At 38.3% G+C, this 23,306-nt stretch overlaps 1 protein-coding gene across 6 annotated transcripts in view; it reads left to right on the top strand.

Moving 5' to 3' along the window:
- LOC149579579 (RNA polymerase Rpb7 N-terminal domain-containing protein) overlaps positions 1-23,306 on the top strand; it is a 223,420-nt gene that overhangs the window by 16,271 nt on the left and 183,843 nt on the right. For 2 of the 6 annotated variants that reach the window (XM_089786000.1, XM_089785982.1), the window contains exon 3: positions 8,656-8,727. The exons of 2 other annotated variants lie outside the window; for them this stretch is intronic. The gene's annotated coding sequence lies outside the window, so the exon portion shown is untranslated. Of the gene's footprint in view, positions 1-8,644; positions 8,728-23,306 lie in introns of all 6 variants that reach the window. 2 more of the 6 variants (XM_089785993.1, XM_089785977.1) reach the window with 1 other exon arrangement.

Raw genomic sequence — 23,306 nt, 5'->3', positions numbered from 1 at the left:
GCTCAAATAGCTCTTGTGGCTGCGAAGAAAATCATAGCATAAAGAGTCTCTTTTGAGGGATTTTCTTGCCCTCTAACATGTATCACAATTGAGGACCCATTCCTGGGTATCCGCATGAAGTATAGGCCACCAGAGTCCTACCAAGAGTACCTTCTAGGCTGTTGCATCCAGTCCCATATTCCCTCTTGCCAGGCCTTCATGGAATTCCTTTAGAACCCTAGGGATCTCTTCCTCCATCACACATCTCTTTAACACCTCATCCGACGCCATCTTATATAATAACCCATTAATAAGATGGAATGTCTTGCTTTTCAATACAATCTTTCTCCTTTTAGCCATTGACATTTCTCTGGGAAAGGTAGCGGTTGATAAGTATTGGCCAATACCTTCGTACCACTATGGGAGTACGACAATTTGAAACAAGTGGGCATCTGGAAAGTCTTTGTTTACTTCATTTCCAACAGGTTCTGACGTTATTCTTGACAATTGATATGCAATGACATGACTTTTCTTTGGCCGTACTATGATTTTGAATGTAAACTCTTGAAGAAGGATCAACCATCTACTTACTCTTCCTTGGATAATAGGTTTGTTAACCAAATACATGAGAGCTTGATGATCCACAAAAAATGTAAATGAAGTGGCTATTAAATAATGTCTAAGCTTTTGAAGTGCATAGACCATATCTAGTGCTTCTCTCTTCGTGGTATTGTAATTTCGTTCCTCTTTTGAAAGTAGCCTGCTAGCAAAGTACACGAGATGACCCAATTTCTCCTTTCCTATTTGTGCCATAGTGGTGACTGTCGCATAGTTAGATGTGTCCACATGGACGTGAAACTCCTTGTTCCAGTCAGTATACATGAGGATTGTAGCTCCCACCAACCTCTTTTTCAATTCTTGGAATGCTTCCTTTTGGTCCTTTCTCCATGCGAATTCTCCCCTTTTTTGGGTAATTTCTCTAAGGGTAGGGATACTTCTGCAAATCCCTTTATAAAGCTCCTATAATATCCCACATGCTCTAAAAATGATTTGACACCAGTCACATCCATGGCAGCCTCCGTTTTAATAATGACTCTCATTTTGTCAGGATCCGTTTTTTTAGCCCTTCTTTGCACATTATATGTCCGAGGAGCCTGCCTTGGGGGACCATGAATTGACATTTCTCTGGGTTTATGCTAGCCTAGCCCTTCAACATTGTTTTATGCATTCTCCTATGACCTTCAGGTGATGCTCCTTCCTGTTGTAGATAGACCAGTCATCTAAAAAGGCCTTGAAATTCTCTACTAACATCCCATCAAAGATGTGAAGAAACTTTGAAATGTGGCCGGTGCATTACATGACCAAAATTGCACCCTGTTGTAAGCATATACCCTATCCTCCACTACGAAGGTGGTTTTTAGTTTGTCCTCTTTGACATGCTGATTTGGTTGTACCCCGAAAACTCGTCCATAAAGGAGTACATCTCCCGTTCAACCACTTATTCCAAGATACTATCCACAAAGGGGATTGGAAAGGGATCTTTTATGGTTACTACATTTAGGTACTTGAAGTCTATGCAGATTCAGATTTGATTTCCATCTTTTTTCAAAATTATAACTATTGGCAACACCCACTCACTGGTTTGTACTTTGAATATTATGCCCACATCTAACATCTTTGCGATCTCCTCTTGAACTTTAGCCGCATAGTTCTTGTTCATTCGATAAGGCCTCCTGCGTACTAGTCTTGCTCCCGGTACCAAAGATATACGATGGACGCACAATTCTGGTGGCACTCTTTTAAGTCCTTGTACGTCCAAGCAAACACATCTTTATACTCAAGAAATATTCTAAATGGTGCCGCTTTCAATACAGGATCCCAGTCGTCTCCTCTAAAAATCTCTTTGGTTTGTTCCCCTTCACCTAAATTCAATTTCTCTAGCTTAGCCTCCTCATACTCTATTCTTTTATCCTTATAGAATGTGTGTGCTGGGGTTTCATCAATTGAGCCAGTACCTTCTATGTACTCCTTGTAATACCCTGGATAACCTTCCTCAGTTTCTATCTCTTGAATTTGCAATATATTACACTTTGGCTGAAACACTTCATAATCTCCAATTTGCTAGTGAAATAAGCCGTTTAGGGAAGTTGTTTCATCTTTTGAATATTCTTCCAGCTATAGAATGCCTTCTTCGTATGACCCGATTCCATTGCCATCCTCTCCCTCTACTTCTAAATCAAAAGCAAGTTCCTGACTTACAGATTGACCCCTCAAGTCAATTGTGTATTTTCAAGTGTCTTCTTTGATGGAAAGGGTATTTTCTTCCAGTTGTGATTTGCCTTTGTTGAGATTAATCACCCTCTCCCCAATAATGCATCGTACCCCTTCTTCTCTAGGGAAATAACTACAAAATCCAGGAAGAACTGCCAAGTTCCAATCACCACTTTTTGTCCCATTAAGGTTCCAATGGACTTGATCCCATGTTGATCCGCTCCTACTAACTAGAAAGTGAGTGGCCAAAGGTTTGGTTTCTTGAGAGCCGTCCAAGTTGCTTCAGGGAGGATTAACACCCGAGCCTCCATTTACAATAGTATTGGTCAATTTGCACCCCATAATCTCCTCTACCACCACTGGTGTCCTTCCCATCCCTATGGTAAATATAGAGTTATTGTCTTTGTCCACATTTACTTCCTCCTTCAATGGTTCCTCCTTAGTATGTTTCCTTTTGCTATTGCCACCCTTAAATGCAGTAGGGTCTCCCCAATCTTTACTAGTAAAGTGGTCTTCAGGATTTGCTTAATGATGTTAGTTTCTACGATGGACTTGGTGGAGGAAGTCTTAGGAGTACTTACCTTTCCTTCCTTATCCATAAAATCATGGATCTTCCTCTTGGCTTCATCCAACCTCTCCTTTTCCATACTTGCATCCGGGTATGTGAGTTTTCTAGGTTGCATCTATTTGATGGCTAATACTTCCTCTAGTTCTGCCACCTCCAACATGTTCAGACTTTTCTCTTTGGGGCAGTTAGCATCCTTGTGATTACTCTGTCCACACTATTTGCAGAGCATCCCTCCACTCTGTCCTCTACTATGACAGCCATGGGCAAAGTGTTCCCATTCGTTACACTCCTACATTGTATCATGGGCCGTCCCCTGAAGTCGTGTTGAATTTGGCTCCTTCTTGTGTTATTATTATTGTTGTTGCTACCCCTCCTATTGTTTCAGTACCCTCTAGGTGATGCTTCCATGTTTGTGTTGCGTGCGGGAATAAATGGAGGTGTGGATGGTTCTCCTTAATTAAACAATACTTAGGCATTGCTTGCTTTCAAATTGTAGGGACAATTCTTGATAGATTGCCCCATTACCTGACATGTGCCACAAAATGCCTTCTTGGGGCAAGTGTTCTTCTTGTGTCCTTCCCTTTCATAGTCTGTACACCATAGTTCTTTTCCTTCCCTTTTCTCCTGCTTGCTTCCTATTATTTCCTTCATTATCCTCAGCATGTCTTTTCGCAATGCTTGGATAGTTTTAGATTCATCCCCACTTCCTTTAGAACTCTCGCTTCTACTTCTGTTCCTCCTTCCTTTAGAAGTTTTTCCTTCACTCTCTATATCCATTGTGCGAGTACATACCTCAGGAAATGATGATGGTGGGACAATTTCATTTTTCTTTGCAAGGATAGGGTTAACCCTTCAATAAACCACCTTTTCTTTAGCCTGTCTACGGGGTTGTTATCCAGTTTCCCTATCAAATCCTTTAGTCTCTTACGATATGCTCTTACAAATTCTTTTTCCCCTTGTCTTGTGTTGTATATCTCCATTACAATCTCATCATCATCTCGTAAGAGTTTGAATTCCTCCTCGAAAGCTGTGCGTAGATCCCTCCATGTGGTCTTCTTCTAAGCTCCAAGTTTGTGTACCAATTAATAGCCATACCCTGTATAGTGGAAGGAAATGCCTTTAACCATTCATCGGTGTCATTTTCTCCATTCGCTTGCCATATAGTAATGTAGGTTTTACAATGTCTTGTAGGGTCTTGTGTTCCATCTACTGTGAACCTCAGAAGTTTATGCTTTTCTGTGGCCATCCTTTTCCTGCTCCTCCTTTGATTGTTCCCTCCTACTGGGATTGTGTTCCCTTCTGTCAGAACTGTGCTCCCTCCTGCCGAGAGGGTTTCTTGGGTGCTTGGTCTGTAGACTTCTCCTTCTCCCCCTACCTCCTCCTCTCTGTGATTAGAGCTTTGTTCATGAGTATAACAGTGTTCCCTACGTGCTAGGGTCTCAAGGTCCGTCCACCCCCTTTCCTTCCCCATCCTTCTGAGATTGCCAAATTGCCAACGCCCTTTATTGTATTTTCAATGAAATTCTCTTCAAGTTGATTTGGATCGTGGGATTGATTAACAAGTTCTCTTAAGTAGCGTCTTTCTTCTTGTCCCCTATTTCGTAGGAGTCGCTGTAAGGCAGTTTCCCCCTCTGTTTCTTCTTCTCGTACTCATCTTGGGTCCTTGTTTGGAAGTAGGGGCATGAATAATTCTATTTCCTATTTGTCTTCCTTGGATTTTCTCTCTCCTGAAGTTGATGTCTACTTCTTTTGGCCAAATGTTGGAGCACTTGTTGCCTTCTCCACACTCTTTGTACGTCGGCTCTTTCTTCCTCCACGTGTACCAAGTTTCTTGCCAAGAACTGAGGAATTTGTTCAAGGTCATATACTGTTGGTGGCATCGAAATTTGGTCCCATATCCTGCTTTTTGGAACCGCTCTCTCTCAAGCTTCCCTTTGCATGTACTGGTCGACATAGACTTCCCTGGCTACCACCAAATCCTGTGTCACTTGATCTTCCCTTGTGATTTTCTTCTTTTCTTTGTCACTCTTTGTTACTTGTATTTGTGGTAGGAATGGCTTGCCCATTACTCCATTCCATTTAATATATGACCTCTAGGATCAAACTTAGGCAATGACGCCAAAATGTAGAATGATTACCAACCAGATAATGAAGCATACATTCGAACGTACTAGAATCAGCAAAGCATTTGATACCAATATCATATAAACCAAAGTTGGTGAAGGAAACCAATATATTTTTTTGATTACCAAAAAAACAAGTACATCATTCATGTTCCAGTGTTCTTTAATAGAAGTCGATTGGTTAGGGAGACCAATTGACACATCCCCTCGCTACCTAACTACCCAACCTAAAACTATCTATCTTTATTTACATCAAAGTATTATTACACACTACAATACTCAACAATAATAGTGAACTGTGACACAAAAGGTTATATTCATGTTTCATTAGACTCTCGGATATTACTTGAGAAACAATTTCAACTTCTAATTAGGGAACTAAAAGTGATGTTTGTGGAACTAAATTCTTAGCAAGCTGATGATTATTCATTAGTTCTTCGTCAGCTTCTTGGCTACTTGCTTGAGCTGGGTGGTTGTGCGCTTGAGCCACTTGGTTACTTTGGTTGAGCTACTTGGCTGTCTTTTTGAGCTGCGTGAGCTACTTGGTATAAGCATTGGACAAGAAGCGGGAATGATATGAGCAAACACCCAATCCGCCTGTAGTTGGAAATGTGCCCAATGTGCCTATTAATGAAGTTGATAGTAATGGATTCCAAAGGCCAAACCCCAAGGGAATGACGTCTAGAATGTCACAAGAGAGGATAGACATCCTCTAATGCCAAGAATGGATCTGCAACTCACACATCAATTGTCTTCTCATATTGAACCTGATGAATGAAGCCACTAATGCTCCCTTTTATTCTTTCTCCAAGGGTCGATTCAACTCACATGAGCAATGTGGGATAAAAGATGTGCAATATAAAACATATTAAAATAGTCACTTATGTCTCCCTTAGGCGCCCCATCTGATTTGCACACATTTCCATAAAATTTAATATTGAAGTAACACTTTAATTTTTTAGAACTAAATTAAATGTTATTTTAACAATACTTCAGGCATAAAAATATATTAGCTGTCAGACTCCGAACAACACGAGTGATAGCTTGTTGAAAAGCTCTTACTGAGGAGTATCAAATTCAATCACCAAAACTAGCCTCTCTTGTGCCCTGTTGACTTACTAAAAATAGTAAGTATGCCTGAGATTGAGTAAATCAACTGCGTTTTGGTCCAAACTGGAGATGACTAGACCAAAACACTCTAAGATCCCTTTAAACCCTTTGTTAGCCCTCGGGATCATGTAGAACTAGGCTAACGCACACACACTTGGTCAACTGCTAAAGTGGGGACATTACAGTCTACCCCCCTTGAAATTGCTTGTCCTCAAGCAATCTCAGTCCAGCATGCTGAATAACTTGCTCACTCTCCCATGTAGCATCCTTCTCCGATAGGTCTTACCATCTGACCAAATACTCCTTCACTATCCTGGTTCTAAGTTTCCTCTCTCGAGTGTCCAGAATAGCCTCAGGTACTAACACAAGCTTCCCCTCCTCATCCAAAGGGGGTAAATCTGTAGAAGGAATTGCACTCTGACCAATGGCTTTCTTAAGCCTCGACACATGAAATACATTGTGCACCTGACTGACCTATGGAAGCCCAAGCTCATAGACGATTTCACTCACTCTGCGAATCACCCTATAGGGACCATAAATTCTAGGCTTCAACTTCTCTGCTCCACTCTTCTTGAGTGATGACTGCCTATATAGTTGTAGCCTCAAATACACCATATCTCCTACCTCGAAACTGCGCTCCACCCTATGCTGATCAGTATACAACTTCTGCTGATTTTGAGCCTATTGTATGTTCTCCTTGAGTGCTCTTAGGATATCTTGACTATCCTGCAAGAGGTCTTTGGCTTTGGGCACTTAGTTGTTCCCCAAAACTAAAGCCATGAAGCTGGGTGCTTCATGCCCAGACAATGCCATAAATGGAGTCATCTTGATGGTCATGTGATATGTGGTATTGTAACAATACTCCCTCATGTATAACCACTTGACCCACACTCTCTGCTGTGTAGTCACAGAGTTCCGCAAATAGCCTTCCACCCATTTATTTACTATCTTTGTCTACCCATCTGTCTAAGGGTGGTAACTCGTACTAGGTGTAAGATCTGTACTGCACAACCTGAACAACCCCTGCCAAAAGGCGCTCAAGAACTTGCTATCCCTGTCCTTAACAATAAATCTCGGTATCCCATGTAACCTGAAAACCTCTATGAAGAATAAATTTGCCACCTGAGCTGCTATATAAGTAGAAGGAATAGCAAAGAAGTGAGCAAACTTTGTCAATCTGTCTACCACCACATAAATACAATCTCTTCCCTATGCTTGTGGTAAACCAGTGATGAAGTCCATAGAAATTCTTTCCCATTTCCCATCTGGAATGGGTAAGGGCTGAAGTAACCCTGCGGGAAACGTGTGCTCTCCCTTATTCTACTAACAAACTGCACACTCCCTGACATACCTTTAAACATCGTCCTTGAGCCTTCTCCATGAGAACTACTCTTGGATCTGCCTATAGGTTTGGAAGACCCCTGGATGCCCAGCTATAGGTGCATCATGAAATGCCCTCAGAATCTCCTCTCCAAACTGTGATGTAGGGATCAAATAAACTGTGTCCTGTAATCTGATCAACCCATCCAACACCGCATACTTGTCATCCTGAATGGTGCCCGCAACTACCCCAAAAGCCCAATCATCTCCTGCATACTCCGCTGCAATTCGTTGTCTCCAATCTCTTGAAACCTTTGCCAGAGCACATAAGTGAGCTCCGAGATAAAGCATCAACCACCACATTTTTCTTACCTTTGACAAACTCTATATCAAAGTCATAAGCTTGCAATTTAGCAACCCATTTCTACTACCAGTCATTAAGATCACACTGGCTCATGAAATATTTAATACTATTGTAATCAGATTTGATCACAAAATCCCTACCTACCAAATATGATTGGAATTTGGCCAATGCATGCATTATGGCCAACATTTCCCTGTCGTAGACAAAATAACTCCTCAACTTCTCGAAGCTTCTTACTCTTGAATGCAATGGGGTGTCTCTCCTGTATCAATACTGCGCCTATCCCGTCTCCTGAAGTGTTACATTGAAGCTCAAATGACTTCGTGAAATCAGGTAGAGCTAGAACCGAACAAGATGACATCACTTGTTTGAAGTGGTCAACACATCTTTGCATTGCCTATGTCCATGTGAAGGCTCCTTTCTTGGTGAGATTTGTCAAAGGTGTGGCAATCTGTGAGAATCCCCTAACGAACCTCCTGTAAAAACCACATAAATCAAAGAACCCCTTAAGCTGTGTGAGGTTTGTGGGAGTAGGCCAATTCACAATAGCTCTAATCTTTTCGAGATCAACCCGAACACCATCGACACTAATGGTATGCCCAAGGTAAAGGAGCTCGGTTATGACAACCTCGCATTTTGATTCCTTGGCTAATACATCCCGAATTTTGACCTAATTTTAAATTTGTTTACAACTGTTAGATTGAATGAATTTTCTTTCATAATCATGTGAAGAGGTTAGTTAAATATATTCGTTGTATTCATTATGTTAACTGTTTAATGAAGAGGGTTGTTATCCATTATCTATCATGTGATGTTTAGCAGTTGCTTGATTTTGGAATTATGGTTATTAATTAAATACTTTTAAAAATGTTATTATAGAACTTGTTATTATCGTGGAAATATTGCAAGGGTGATTGCAGGAGAAGTTGAAGGGGGGAAGCATTGCTAAACAGGATCAATGGAATGGGATACTAGCTTAGTCCAATTATCAGGTTGGCATGTATGACCTTTAATTGCTCGCATGAGCTATTAAATAAACATTTAAAACATAAATTAATTTAATTAAAATAATACGTATCTCAAATGGTTTTTGATTGATTTTTCCAATACATCATTATAATGTATACCTATGTACATGCACATAGATATAGGAATAAAGTGACACCATAATATTACTTTTATAAATAATATGATGCCACCTCATAAGTATATTTATGTGCAAATAGATAGATATAAATTATAATTATTCTCGATTTATAACCTTAAAATCTTTTTTCATATTTATTCATTTTTCTTGCTAAAAACTGAATGAACATTTGGCATATTTATTTGGCGACCAAGAGCCAAGTCTCTTCTTTAGGAGTTACGGCTTCTTGGAAGCCAAAGAGACTTAAAACCTTCTTATATTATGAAGTCGAGGGAGATGAAAGACATTAACTCATCACCCGACTTCTTTTTATTGCACTCAACTTCCTTTCCATACCATTCGACTTCTTTTTTAGCATCCGTCTTCTTCCTATATTTCAGATACCTCTGCAGATATCATACAATATCTCTGAAATTTACCATTGTTATTCATTGCATATTCCTTCCACGATTTGCCATTGATAATCTACTGAAGATGTGATTGTTAATTACATTGGAATTCACGCTTCTTCCGTGAAGGGTGGGGCTGATTGATAGCGTCCAGCAAGACACCATTCTATTCCAAATTTTACTAGGTTATGTGGTGTTCATATTCCAAGCATTACAATATGTTTTATTATCAGATATTGCTGCAATCCAATTTACTATAGCAATAAGATACAATCTTGTATCATGATGCAAATCATTTTGTTTAAATATCATCAGTTAGACCATCTCTAAGATAGAGCTGTTAATGATAAATAAAAGCCAAGTATCCATGACATGCTATCATATTTTATTTATGCCACTGAAAGTCAGAATCAAATGATATTTATTCTACAAGTCTTAAAGATCACACTTCTCATATCACAGATTGTGATAAGCTAGAAACATATAATATTCATATACCAGTTGAGGATCAATAGACAGAGCCGACTGCTCTGAGATTCTAGCACCTAGGACTCACTGGCTGTATAGCCATGGAAAAGGTAAAGAGGTGAGATGAAATTCACAATAACATGGAAATAAAGGTCAGACATAACATAACAAATCTAAATTAAAATCATTTAATAGCTCATGCTTGTTCATATTATTTTTCCCTTTTTGTCAAGTCGAGTGATCGTGATCGGGTGATTGAACCCATCAGAAAACCTTGGCCAAGGTCATTTTAATGCATGTTTGCTATCTATGATCATTTGATGTCAGTCCATAACTATGCGGACTAAACACCAGAATGCTCAGGTGGCTGGACTAAAAGTATCCCAAGCCTGATCTCGGGTTAGGGAGGGCCTTTTTATTCAATAGTTTGTGTGGGGATAAATATGGTCCGAGGTTGGGAGATAAAGCCTAAGTTAATGTTGCTCCTCTTATCAAAAGCCGAGACTTTCATAACCAATTAAAGACTCACCGAATACTTCTCGTATGTTCTTTTTCTTGTTATGCATTTACTTATATGCATGGAAAGATAGTAAATCCTTATTTCTGTTATATTAGTTAATACAGTTATTACAGTTGATTATTGTTATAGTTATTTCAATTGAACGTTATTATAGTTATTTCAGTTAATTGTTATTACAGTTATTACAGCTGATCATTATTACGGTTATATTAGTTGATCCTTGTTATAGTTATTTCAATTGAGCTTTGCTATTTCAGATAATTGTTGGTAGTTAAAAGTAGTTAATGTCTCATGAAAAGGAATTCAATGTATATTGTTCAATAATTAGTTGAGGAAAACTCTTTCTAGATTACCTTTATTTTGTTATGAAAATTCGTTTGTTACATTGGCAAACAATGACTCTCTATGCAAAATAGTTAACACTGTAATGTCTCGGTCATAAAATAAATGTATTTAATTAAACCTTGTTAATGAGCTGATTGATTTAATATATCTTGGACCCATTTTTTTTTAATTGTTTCCATAAGTAAATATGGCTGTCGGCTATTTTTGTACACCCTCGAAAGGTTTTCCCAATAGGTATTTAAGCACGGCATGTAGGTAGTCGTAGGTATGCAATTTTGGATTATTTTCTCTGTATTGTGAATTCCTATTGAAGTTTTCTGTTGTTCTCCATTTTGGAAGTGAAAGACCTTCCTTATTTGGCTTTTCAGTTTTGGTGGGCTTCAACCCTCACCCTATTCCGTTCTGCATTACTTGCTCAGATCTGGCAAATTTGTGCACCATCTTTGTTATAGATTTATTTATATATATAGTTATATATCTTTGGGTTCCATTGCTCTGGCAATAATTGTTTAGCAAATACATGTTCTAGCATCTTGTCGTAACTCATTCTGCATTCACCGTGTGGCTCTTGCATACCCTATGGCATAACAAAACATACCGTATGACCTCCAAGAAGCAACCATATGACCTCCAAAAGATACCGTACGACCTCCAAGAAGCAACCATACGGCCTCCAGAAGCAATTGTACGACCTCTAAAAGCAACCGTACAACCTCCAAGTAGAAACTGTACGACCTTCAGAAGCAATTGTACAACCTCCAAGTAGAAACTGTACGACCTCCACAAGCAATCGTACGACCTCCACAAGCAATCGTACGACCTCCAAGAAGCAATCGTACGACCTCCAGAAACAACCGTACGACTACTAGTAGCTACCATTATTCCGGCGTACACTCGGAATGGAACATTACAAACACCTCCAGATACTGCAAGTGCTCCTCCCAGGTCTTACTAAAGACCAAGATGTCATCAAAGAAGATCACTACGAGTCTCCTCAATTGCCCCTTGAACACCTGGTTCATACAACTTTGATATGGCAGGTACATTGGTTAGTCCAAATGGCATAACCATAAACTCAAAATGGCCATAGTGACATCGGAAGGCTGTCTTCTTGATGTCCTCTGCTCTCATCCTGATCTAGTGGTATCCGGATTGTAAATCAATTCTGGTGAAGAAGCGTGCACCATGCAACTCGTCAATCATAGGAATGGGATACCTATTTTTAATTGTTTTCTTATTCAGTGCTTTGTAATTGATGCACATGCCCATCGTCCCATCCTTCTTCTTCACTAGAACTATTGCTGAAGCAAAAGGACTTTTGCTAGACCTAATGTGCCCCATCTCCATTAGCTCCTTAATTGCCTTCTCTATCTCATCTTTGTGTTTCTTAGGATGACAATAGGGGGTAATCATGACCGGTTTGGCTCCCTCCTCGAGCTCAATAACATGCTTTATTCCCCTGTCAGGAGGAACCCCATATGGAATATCGCCAAATACTTTGGCATGCCTGTCAAGTATCTCTTGAATATCTAGTGGATGACTCTTTACCTGTGGCTCCTGTGGAGCTGGCATAATAAAACATTCTGCTGCCCATTCTATGTCATTATGCCGAAAAAGTCTTTGCATTCTCCTCAAGGAGACTACTCTGCAACTCCCATCCGAAAGTCCTCTGAGTACAACAATTCTGCCCTCATGCTGGAATCTCATTTCCAATTTTACTAGATTGTGAATTCAACTAGCGAGGCCATCTATGTCATGCCGAGGATGACATCATAGTCTCCCATGTCTACTACATAGAACTCATCCTCCAACTCATAGCCATCTCTAAACTTGATGTGAAGATTAGATATCTTCTGAGTGCATAATAATTTGTCACCATTAGCTACCATGACTCTAAACCCAACATGCTCCTCGGTTTGTAAACCTTTCGTGGCTACTAACCGTGCATCTATGAAGTTATGTGTAGCCCCAGTGTCAATGAGAGAGATCACTTTTTGCTCCTAGATAGTACCCCTAACCCTGAATGTGATCGCCTTTTGAGCCCCTATCAATCATGCCAATGACCTATCATCCTTAGGAATGATGTTCTCCTCTAGAGTGCTACTCTCATCCGAATCAGAGTGCTGATCCTCCCCCTTTGATTGTGATTCCTCCACTGAAAAATACTCCATTTGATTTGCCTTAGCCTTGAGAGGGCACTTATGAGATAAGTCCCAAGGCTCTCTACAATGAAAACATAACTTCTTCCTTAACTCATTCAGGGTGTCATTATCCAACTTATTATCCCCTTTTCGCTGTGCATCTTGGTAAAAAGGTTTTTTCTCCTTGTCCTTATCCTTCTTCATATGTGAATCCCTAGGCTGAAATCTGCTCTTAAAAGAAGAAGGTGCTAAGTCACAAGCCTTCTTAGTTGCCTCCTATAATGTAGCCGGGTCATGCCCCTTGACCCAACCCCTCAAGGGATCTGAGAGTCCATGCATAGATAGCACTACTAATCTCCTCTCTGAAATATCTATAACCAACATAGCTAACCTCTGAAATTCACTGATGTACGTCTCAAATGATCCCCACTGATTGAGTTGTGCCAACTCTTTAAACTGTAACTTGGGATCTTTGGTATTAAATCTCTTTATGAGTCTTTCAATGAACTCCATGTAAGATGTGATCTGATTATGCCCCAAGGTTACCATGCCATGGTGCCACCGCTCATGCGCTGGACCATCCAAATGAATAGCTGCATTCTTGATAGCCTTCTCCTCAGGCATCAGATTCAGCTGGAAGTATGTATCTACCCTTTGCACCCAAGCTCGTGCGGTCATCTTCCTTGAAGCATCATAATAAGGTAAAGAAAGTTTTCCAACTCTCTTTCTTAGCTCAAAGTTTTGATTTCTCTCTCCTGCTCTAGGCATGTGTCTCATCCTCAAGTCTATATAATCTTTGAGAGAAATATCCACCTGAAACTCTGGTCCACTAGCCTCCCAGTCCCTCTTGAATTGATCCTGTAGCTCGGTAATCTACGATTCGTTTACTAGTTGGACCGTATCTCTGGGTGGGAAGGTGGGTAGAAAAGGTCTCGAGCTCATTGTCCGAGCTGGGTGTGTAACGTATCTAAAGTTATCAGCCTCATTCCCATTGTTTCCATGTCCATTATTATTACCATTAAAGTTATTCTCAGGACAATTGTTGTTGCCTTGGCCTCCATTATTATCATTGCCCCTATTTCCATTGTTTGCATCACCTGGATTAATCTTGACGCTAATCTGTCTAGCCATAAGCTGCAACATCATATCCTTTCGCCTATTCTGCTCCTGTTGCATACGCTGCCCTTGCTCTAATGTACCCAGTAACCGTCTGAACATTACCTCCTCTTGATCTGGACTAGCATTCTTACCTCCACCTAGTATTGTATTCCTGTCATCTCGGTCACCCATACTGCTGTCTTGTTCAAAGAATATCTCCTTTGTGTCTGTATGACTGGATTCTATGTCCACCTGCACAGATGAACTAGATTGCTCGCTTTGCGAGTCTAAATCTTTGTTGTCTTGCTCTGTTATGGCAGAAGTTAATGGCCTCTTTCGCATGCTCAATCATACATTTTAACCTGTTTTATTTTTGACTTTAGTGTTTTGACATTTCGTCAAACACTTTTCCTCTATCCAGCTGTTCCAAATTCCCTATAAGGCCTCCATAGGATGACGAGACTTAAAGCTCTGATACTACTATAATGGGCACCCTAGAAATGCCCAAAAACTGAACCAATTGCTGATAGGAATTTAGTCAAATAATTTGCATCCAACTCTTAATTTCTTCATTAAATGTTTAAACGCCTTTATGGCTCCGAAAATAAAATGTTTGTTTGTTTTTATGTCTTTGCATAAATTTGAAACCACATAACATGAACAAGAAGACATTTATAATAATATGCAAACTGAAGATTGAACTACTGCTGAAATAATATTAATTTTCAAACTAATAAAATCAAATACATAAACAGACTTTTCAACTCACTAATTACTCTAGCATTATAATATAATGTTCCAGTAATGACTTCCCATCTTGCTGCTATAGTAACATGAATAGTGTTGTGCTATAGTGACGTGAATAGTGTCATGCTATAGTAAAATCTACCTTCAACCAGTCCATGACCCCCATAAAATCATCCCTTTAGAATAGCATAAGCATTAGACAAGAAGTGGGAATGATATGAGCGAACACCCAATCTGCCTATAGTTGGAAATGTGCCCAATCTGCCTGTTAATGAAGCTGATAGAAATGGATTCCAAAGGCCAAACCCCAAGGGAATGACATCTAGAATGTCACTAGAGAGGATAGACGTCCTCTAATGCCAAGAACAGATCTGCAACTCACACATCAATTATCTTCTCATAGTCAACTTATGAAATGAAGCCACTAACACTTGCTTTTATTCTTTCTCCAAGGGTCGATTCAACTCACATGAGCAATGTGAGATAAAAGATATGCAATATAAAACATATTAAAATAATCAATTATGTCTCCCTTAGGCGCCCCCTTTGATTTGCACACATTTCCATAAAATTTAATATTAAAGTAACACTTTAATATTTTACAACTAAATTAAATGTTACTTTAATAATACTTTAGGCATAAAAATATATTAGCTATTGGACTCTGAACAACACGAGTGATAGCTTGTTGGAAAGCTCTTGCCGAGGAGTATCAAATCCAATCACCAAAACTTGCCTCCCTTGTGTCTTGTTGACTTACTAAAAATAGTAAGTATGCTTGAGACTAAGTAAATCAACTCCATTTTGGCCCAAACTAGAGATGACTAGGCCTAAACACTTTAAGATCCCTTTAAACCCTTCGTTAGCCCTCGGGACCATATAGAGCTAGGCTAACACACACACACTTGGTCGACTGCTAATGTGTGGACATTATAACCCCCCATCAACAAACAAAACCCTTTTTTTATTGCAGATTGTTGATCTCAAAAAGGCGAATATGCTACTGATTCAGATAACCTTTTCGTCATTATACAAAATTGCGAAATCAAAATAAGGATCGACCACAATTGTACAACGACACATTGATAATTTTAGGCCCAAATTTGGCATTATTTGTTAATTTTGAGTAGCACATCAAGTAGAAAATCAGGTTCTTTACTCCTAGGACGAGTCTTCTAATTTCTTTATTTATTTCAGCATATCTACTTATTACATCTAGCGTATTAATTGCACTTCATAGATCTTTTTACATTATGTTTTTAAGAACTTTTGTATTCTTTATCAAACCCTATAACCATTAGATCTTTGTTTGCATTAGTGCTCCTTCATCATTTGGTTGGCACTAATCTTCCCAGATCTAGTTACCTTGGAATTGAAAGGATCATTCTCTTTTAACTTTCCTTTAAGGTACAAGGTTGTCAAACTCCAAAAATGTCAAGTAGTTGAGACCTATTCCAATTGCTTCACTTTTCACTTTGTACTTTTTTGGTGAACCCAAAATCCTACCCCCATTCTTATTGGGGTTAGATTTTGCTATTTTGTAAAATTAAATTGCATTATCTTGTTATCTCTCTTTGTATGTTAGAATTTTGTGTATCTAGATCTACTTTGTATGCTATTGTTAGTATTTGCCGTATTTAGATCTCCTTTAACATAGATTGCATTTCATATATGTGCATTTTGAAAATACAATTTTTTTTTTTTGCATCTAGTCATTGGATTACCTTTCAATGGGGTTTTTATCTTTATTTTCCAATGATTTTCTAGACATTCCACTTAATGCATATGATGACGCTTTGGTGTATTCTTTCATTGAGGCTTATCTTTTTAAAGATGATGTTGATCACCCTCTAGTGATTCATGATGTTCCTACTCTTGATAATGACACTATTTGGGATGAACTTGTAGATGATAATGTTGGTTACTCTCTTCCTCATGAAAAAGATCACATGATTCACGCCTTTTCTTTTCCACATTGATGTTTCTTCTCAAGCATACTTTCTTTTTAGGGACATTTTTGCATCTAGTAGAAACAAAGCATTAATGAAAGATTACAATTGTTATCCTCTCTCCTCTAGCAATAACTCTATGACCAATCAAGAGTTTCATCAAGTTAACATGGTCAATATTCATCAACCTCTTAATAAGCTTCTCGTGACTGTTAAAGGTTCCTTAAATAACTATTAAGGGAAAATCTAGTGATCCTTTGGATTTTGAAGCGATGTCTAACTCCTATCGTACAAGGAATAATCCTCAACCTACTACTTCTCTTCCAGCTTCTCAACCCGTTCTTCCTCCTCTACCTTGTCTTTTTCAAAATCTGGGGTTGGATTATGATTTGGTATCGCAGTTATGTAAGACCCTTGCCTTATTTGTCTTTGGGAGCTTCTTCAAACATCTCCTACATACCATGAAGCCTTGTAAAAATCTTTATCCAATCTCTCAATTCCACCTCCTAATCAAGAGAACATTAATTCCTTTTTGCAATGCATGAATGCTAGCCCCATCCCACCTTTAATTGTGTCTACTTGTGAGGATTTTCATGCTAAAGAGATTCAAGATTGTTATGACCCTCTTATGGTAGCAATGTCTATTCATAAAACTACTATATGATGGACTCTGATTGATAATGGATCTGATTTGAATATTTGTAGTATGGACATGTTAAAGGCTATGGACGCTGATCTTTTAACTATTCAACCAGATAATATTCCTTTGAGGATTTTTATAACATTAAAACTTTGGGTATTATAACGCTACCTGTGAAAGTTGGTCCAGTGATATTGGATACTCCTATACATGTTATGCCTAGACCTTTCACTTATTAACCTTATCTTAGGAAGACCACGGTTGCATTTATGCATATTGTTCCATCTACTCTTTATTGCAAGGTTAGGTTAACAATAATATGTACACTATTCATGCTGATGATGCAGCTAATCCTTGTTTAAACGCGAAATATGCCCGGGCTTATCCTCCTACATAGGAAGTGAAGGAACTTCAAACTAAAGAAGACCCTTCTTATTCTATCTTACCCGAAGATGATTGGGGTTCATTAGATTTTAATCCAACTTTTATAGGAGAATATAGAGTCAAGGATCTTTCATTCATAAAAATCAATCAGCTCCTTGTTTTACTAATGTAGTTTCTACTTCCATTCACGAGCAATCTATTAAACCTAATGATGAAAAACGTATGCCCTTAAGGTATAGGAAGCATAAGCATTCTTTCAACACCATTGCTGATCATACATTAGGATATGCACAACTTAGTGATTCTTTGTCCAAATCCTCTCCTTCATCATCTTCTACCAATCAAGAACTTGTTTTGCCTAGGTTTCTTTGTGCTAAGGTGATTAGTAGACCTAAACGTAGAAAGAAACATAGTCAACAACTCATGAATCTTCCGTTTTGCATGTATCATTGTTATCATGATCACTCTACTAATAATTGTCAAGCTTTACATTACTAGATTCAACAACTCATGACTAATAAGGTCATTCACATTATCTTCTTATTATGAGCTTTGTTTCAATCTTGATTTCCTAAAATAACATCTAAGTCCCAATTATGTTTCTCCGCGCCATGTAACATTGTACCTTATCTCTTGGGGGCTCATTGCCTTACATGGTCCGCTTTGGGAGTAGCGTAATAGTTGTTCTTTTCCCTTTGTTCTTATACTTGGGGGGCAAGGGAATTTTATCCATAATAGGTGTTCTTTTCCCTTTGTTCTTATACTTGGGGGGCAAGGGAATTTTATCCATCTTTCTTGTTCTCATGAATATACTATTTCCTTTGGTTGTGTGTATTTGTTTATCGTGCCACATCCAATCTTATAATATTAGCAAGTGGGTTTTCATGGTAGATCACTTACCTTGCAAACTCATAATAGTGTGATATCCTTTTCAAGGATTTACTTTTTCACTTCTTGCATGGTATCTCATCACATCCCACCCTTCCATGACCTCATAGGAGCTGTGGCCTCTTTGGTTTGGATTGGATGTTTCTTGTGGATACTATCTTGATGCTAGAATTGCTTTATCATTCTTCATCACTTCCTTAAGATGCCAAAATAAGCAATTATTTTCACATCTTAAGGGGGGCATACATGGTCCCCTTATTCTCATATGTTTTTCATATAGATTACATTAGCATAACAAAGCTTGCTAGGGTTAGTTACTCTTTATGTCTTGGATTTAGTTGACTAGCATGATACACACACTTGCTAGACCATTTGACCTATCCTTGCACATTCTGAAATCATTGTTACGGAGTAGCAAATATGGGTTCTGAGTATGGCCTAGAGTACTTTAGCCTTGGGGGCTTGGTATGCTTTCTTGGTTATCCTCAAATCTATGTATTGCTTCTTCATAATCACCTTTTTGTACGCACATCTTGTGAATCCCTTTATAGATTGTGCACAATCCTAAAGAATGGATTCTCTATGTACACTTTCAATCTAGGAAGAGAGCATCCTTGAGATTGGGTCTATCTCTCCTTTGCACACACATATGCTAAATCTCATATACGAGTAACGCATACAAGTTCGCTAAATCTCATATATGGGTAACTCATGTAGACATATATGCTAAATCTTATATATGGGTAACATGTACAAGCTCGCCAAATCTCATATATAGATAATGCATTCAGTACAACATGCTAAGTCCCGTACACTGGTACCACATTTTTGTTTTGTTTTTGTTTTCTTGTGATTCACAATGGGATATACATTTCTCATTAACGAATTACTCACATCTCCCCTTCTCTTTGCTTCTTTAAGTCAGTGATTTCTCTCTTATTATGATCTTGGAAGTTAGCAAAGACTCAATCCCTTGGGAGCTTGATGGATTCTTTGTCTCCTTGATTATGATAAGATTATCTCACGTCTTGTGCTCTACTTTACCGAGTGTTTGGATCGATTCCATACTCTCGCTAAAGTGGGGGCTAAATGTACGTCTTAAATTGGAACCACTTCAATTTATTGATGATTTAGCACCAATTTAATGTGAGATCATTTATTTGCATCTCTCCTCCTTTCTTCCTCTTTCCTTCTCTTCTTCTAGGTGGAACTAGGGTAGGACCTAATAGATCCTCTTTAAAGCTCCTATTTTCATGACATATAGTTCAAGGTAGGATCTAACCACCTAGGTCCTCCTTTTCCTTTATCCAACTACTTATAATCTCTTTTCCGCACAGTAACAACCATATCTTGAGTTTTGCACCTAATTTTGGGATCCGAGATTTGTTTCGAGACCTCAACGGAATCTTGGGGGTTTTGGGCCTTGGTTGGTAGGGAGATAGTGTGTCCCTGCCCCATTAGGGATGCAATGCGTCCCTGATAGGCCAGTTAGGGATGCAATGCATCCCTGCTTGGGTCATGTCTTGGATCCACTCTTTGGGTCCCGTGTCCGTGTTGATTCGAGGTGCTGAATTTTATGTCCAGTCGGCCCGCAGGAGAAAGTTAATTTCGAACCCTTCATGAACCCATCCATTTGCTCCATTTTGCATCCATTATATGCGCATTAGCACTCAAGCACTCAAGTCTTCATGCCTTCAAGCATTCAAGTGTTCAAGCCATTGTCATGTACATTCAAGGAGATCAATTTGCAAGCCCTTGGAGAGGAGATCTCTTGCATCCATACTTATATATTCATGTCCCCTTGGTCCTTTCAATTGGTGAAGTAAGCATATTACACCCCATTCAAGAGATCCTACTATTGTAAGGTGAATTCGTACATTTAATTTACATTTCTGCAATTCAATTATTTCAATTCAAGGTTAATTCCTAAACAGGGGTTTGATTGAGGCAACCCCCCCCCAACATCAACAAACAAAACTCTTTTTTATTCTAGGTTGCCAATCTCGAAAAGGCAAATAGATTGAAGATTTGGATACCCTTTTCGTCATTCCACATAACTGCGAAATTAAAAATAGGATTGAACATAGCTGATCAGGGACGCACTGTTCCCCGGATTTTGGAGAAAAGTCACCCTCGCGCTAAAGTCACCCGAGCTAGATCGCCGAACAATTTCTGGGTTTCGGAGCTATCATAATTTTAGGTCCAAATCTTGCATTATTTGTTAATTTGTGCTGTAAATCAAGGAAAAAATCAAATTCTTTACTCCTAGGGTGAGGCTTCTAATTTCCTTCTTTATTTCAACATATCTACTTATTACATCTAGTGTCTTAATCGCACTTCATAGCTCTTGCTACGTTATGGTTTTAGAGACTTTTGCATTCTTTCTTCAACCCAATAACCATTAGATCTTTGTTTGCATTAGTTCTCCTTCATCATTTGGTTGGAGCTAATCCTCCTAGATCTAGTTACCATAGAGTTGGAATTGAAAGGATCAATCTCCTTAACTTCCCTTTGAGGTACAAGGTTGTCAAACTCCCAAAATGTGAAGTAGTTGAGACTTATTCTGATTGCTTCAAATTTCACCTTGTACAATTTGAGACTTACAAGAGCATGCACAATAAAATGATGGGCAAATATCAATCATATGCAAGGTACAACAAGGTTGAACAAGCCAATGCTTGGAATAAATTATATATAGTTTGAAAATTGCATTTATTATTTTCATTTGATATTCCCACCTAATAATCAAATTAATTAAGCTTGGATCTTTTCATCTATAGTGGATACTTGGTTATTACATTGTATACTCATCTCTGAGTAAGGCTTTGAATTAAATTGCTTGCAATTAGCTTGGTCACGAGGTTCCCATCTTTGTATTGTTATTGTAGATTTAAAAAAAAAAAAATTATGTTTGACATCGTGGAAGAGAAGAGAGGTGATAATGTTTTGAATTTAATTATTCTTTACTTGGCATCTTCATAAAAATTTCATTGGGAGAATTTATTACCACTATTATAAAGTTTAAACATAAATAATATTAACTTGCAAGCCATCAAGCGTCTTTTGGAGTTTTACATCATTTCCTAAACATTAAAGTTGGTGCCTAATACTTGTTTGGAGTTAAAATCTCAAGTACCAAAACAGAGAAGTATATGGCTTGTGTATCGTATATTGCTAAAGATGTCGTTTAAATAATATTAAGGAAAATGGAGGCTATAGTGACAAACTCAAATATTTGTCTCCAAAATTATTGTCTTGACTAATAATTTGGGCTCGATATATATATGTATATATGTGAGTTTGCACAATTTCCCTATGGTTGGAGATGATCCATTAAACAAATGATCATTAGACGCACATTGAAAGTTTGATTAAATTTATATAGTGGGAGACGCAAAATACATTGGTGTTTATGTTATATACGAGTTTGCGCTATTTCCCTATGGTTGGAGATGATACATTAAACACATGATCATTGGACTCATTCAATTTTTTTATTGAATTTAAATAGTGGGAGACACAAAATAAATTGTCATCTATGTTATTTATTCAAATCAAAGCATCTATAAGACCTCGTCAAACCGTTGAGACTTTTGGGAGCATGCATTGAGTGCTTGTATTTGAAGTTGTTCAAGAAAAATAGAATAAAATTTAATAGTAGCTCTTTCGTTGGAAGAATCTATTCATTGTCGTTGGTTCAGATGCATAGGGTCAGGAATTGGCGAACATTTATGGTGGCAAAGATGAATTTTTATACAGGAGAATCTTACTGCAACATGACATGGATAGTTAGAAGCATATAGATGAATTTCTAAGCAGTAATTCCCACAGTTATGGATTTTATCTAAGCCTTTATGGACTGCATAAAAGATAGAACATTTCACTTGTGGTCCCTTTTAATGGCAATAAAAAACTGATGGAACATATCAAGAGTTAAGTTTTCACAACCAAGATCTATCATATACTCAAACACGCTCTAAGTCTTGCAATTGATTCTAAAATCTGGACTACCTTACCAAATGATGGATTATGGATATTACTTAATCCTTGAAAGCGCTCTAGAATCAATTCGAATGCCTCTTTCATTACTTCCCTGCTGTACAGATCATGGGGTGCTGTTATCCTCATAACATGAATAATACACCGAGTAACTGCAAGTCTTACCTCACTATCAAGATGTCTCAACAACATTGATTTGACAAAAGAAATCACAATGAGGATGTTCACTTGCTTACTTTTAGAACCCAATTGTTCTATCGTGGATAAACAACTCTCTATTGCTTCCAAACCATGAAGTAATTCATTCCTTGACTGAGGCAAACATGGAAGTTTCTTTTCTACACCATAGAGCTTTTCTTTGAGAATTTATTCCTTGGCAATAAATCTTGGTAGCTGCCTAAACATTTTTTGAAATTCTGATGCACACTTAAGCAACCTAATACCACTGAAATGACCACCCCTGTTCTGCCCAAATTTAACCAATTTCCTTTCACCAACTATGGGATTCTATCAAACAGTTAGCGCACCTCTGGGGATCTCTTTCTTATATATTATTAGTTGGTAGTAATCTTTCTCCTTAAATAAATAACTTATGTAAATCTTAACTGAGAACAATATTAGTTTGTAGGAACTTGCTTGCAGCAGGTGTTAGCCGACTGGATGGTTCCGGCGGTATTTTGTATTCTGTAGCCGACGGGGTGATGTCCGGTGGTGTTTTTATATTTTGTAGCTGACGTTGTCGGTAAATAATTTGTAGCAGATAGAATAATTGTGGCCGACGGACTCCTTGGGGAAGGTTTGGCAATAGTATTTATATCCCGTCTGGGATCATTGTAAAGCATCATTCATCTACCAT

Source organism: Cupressus sempervirens, chromosome 1 (genome assembly GCF_028749045.1).
Source record: "Cupressus sempervirens isolate cs-2001-9-10 chromosome 1, ASM2874904v1, whole genome shotgun sequence".
NCBI lineage: Eukaryota > Viridiplantae > Streptophyta > Pinopsida > Cupressales > Cupressaceae > Cupressus > Cupressus sempervirens.
Note: the sequence above shows the minus strand (reverse complement) of the source record. Positions and strands in the feature narration are given on the sequence as shown.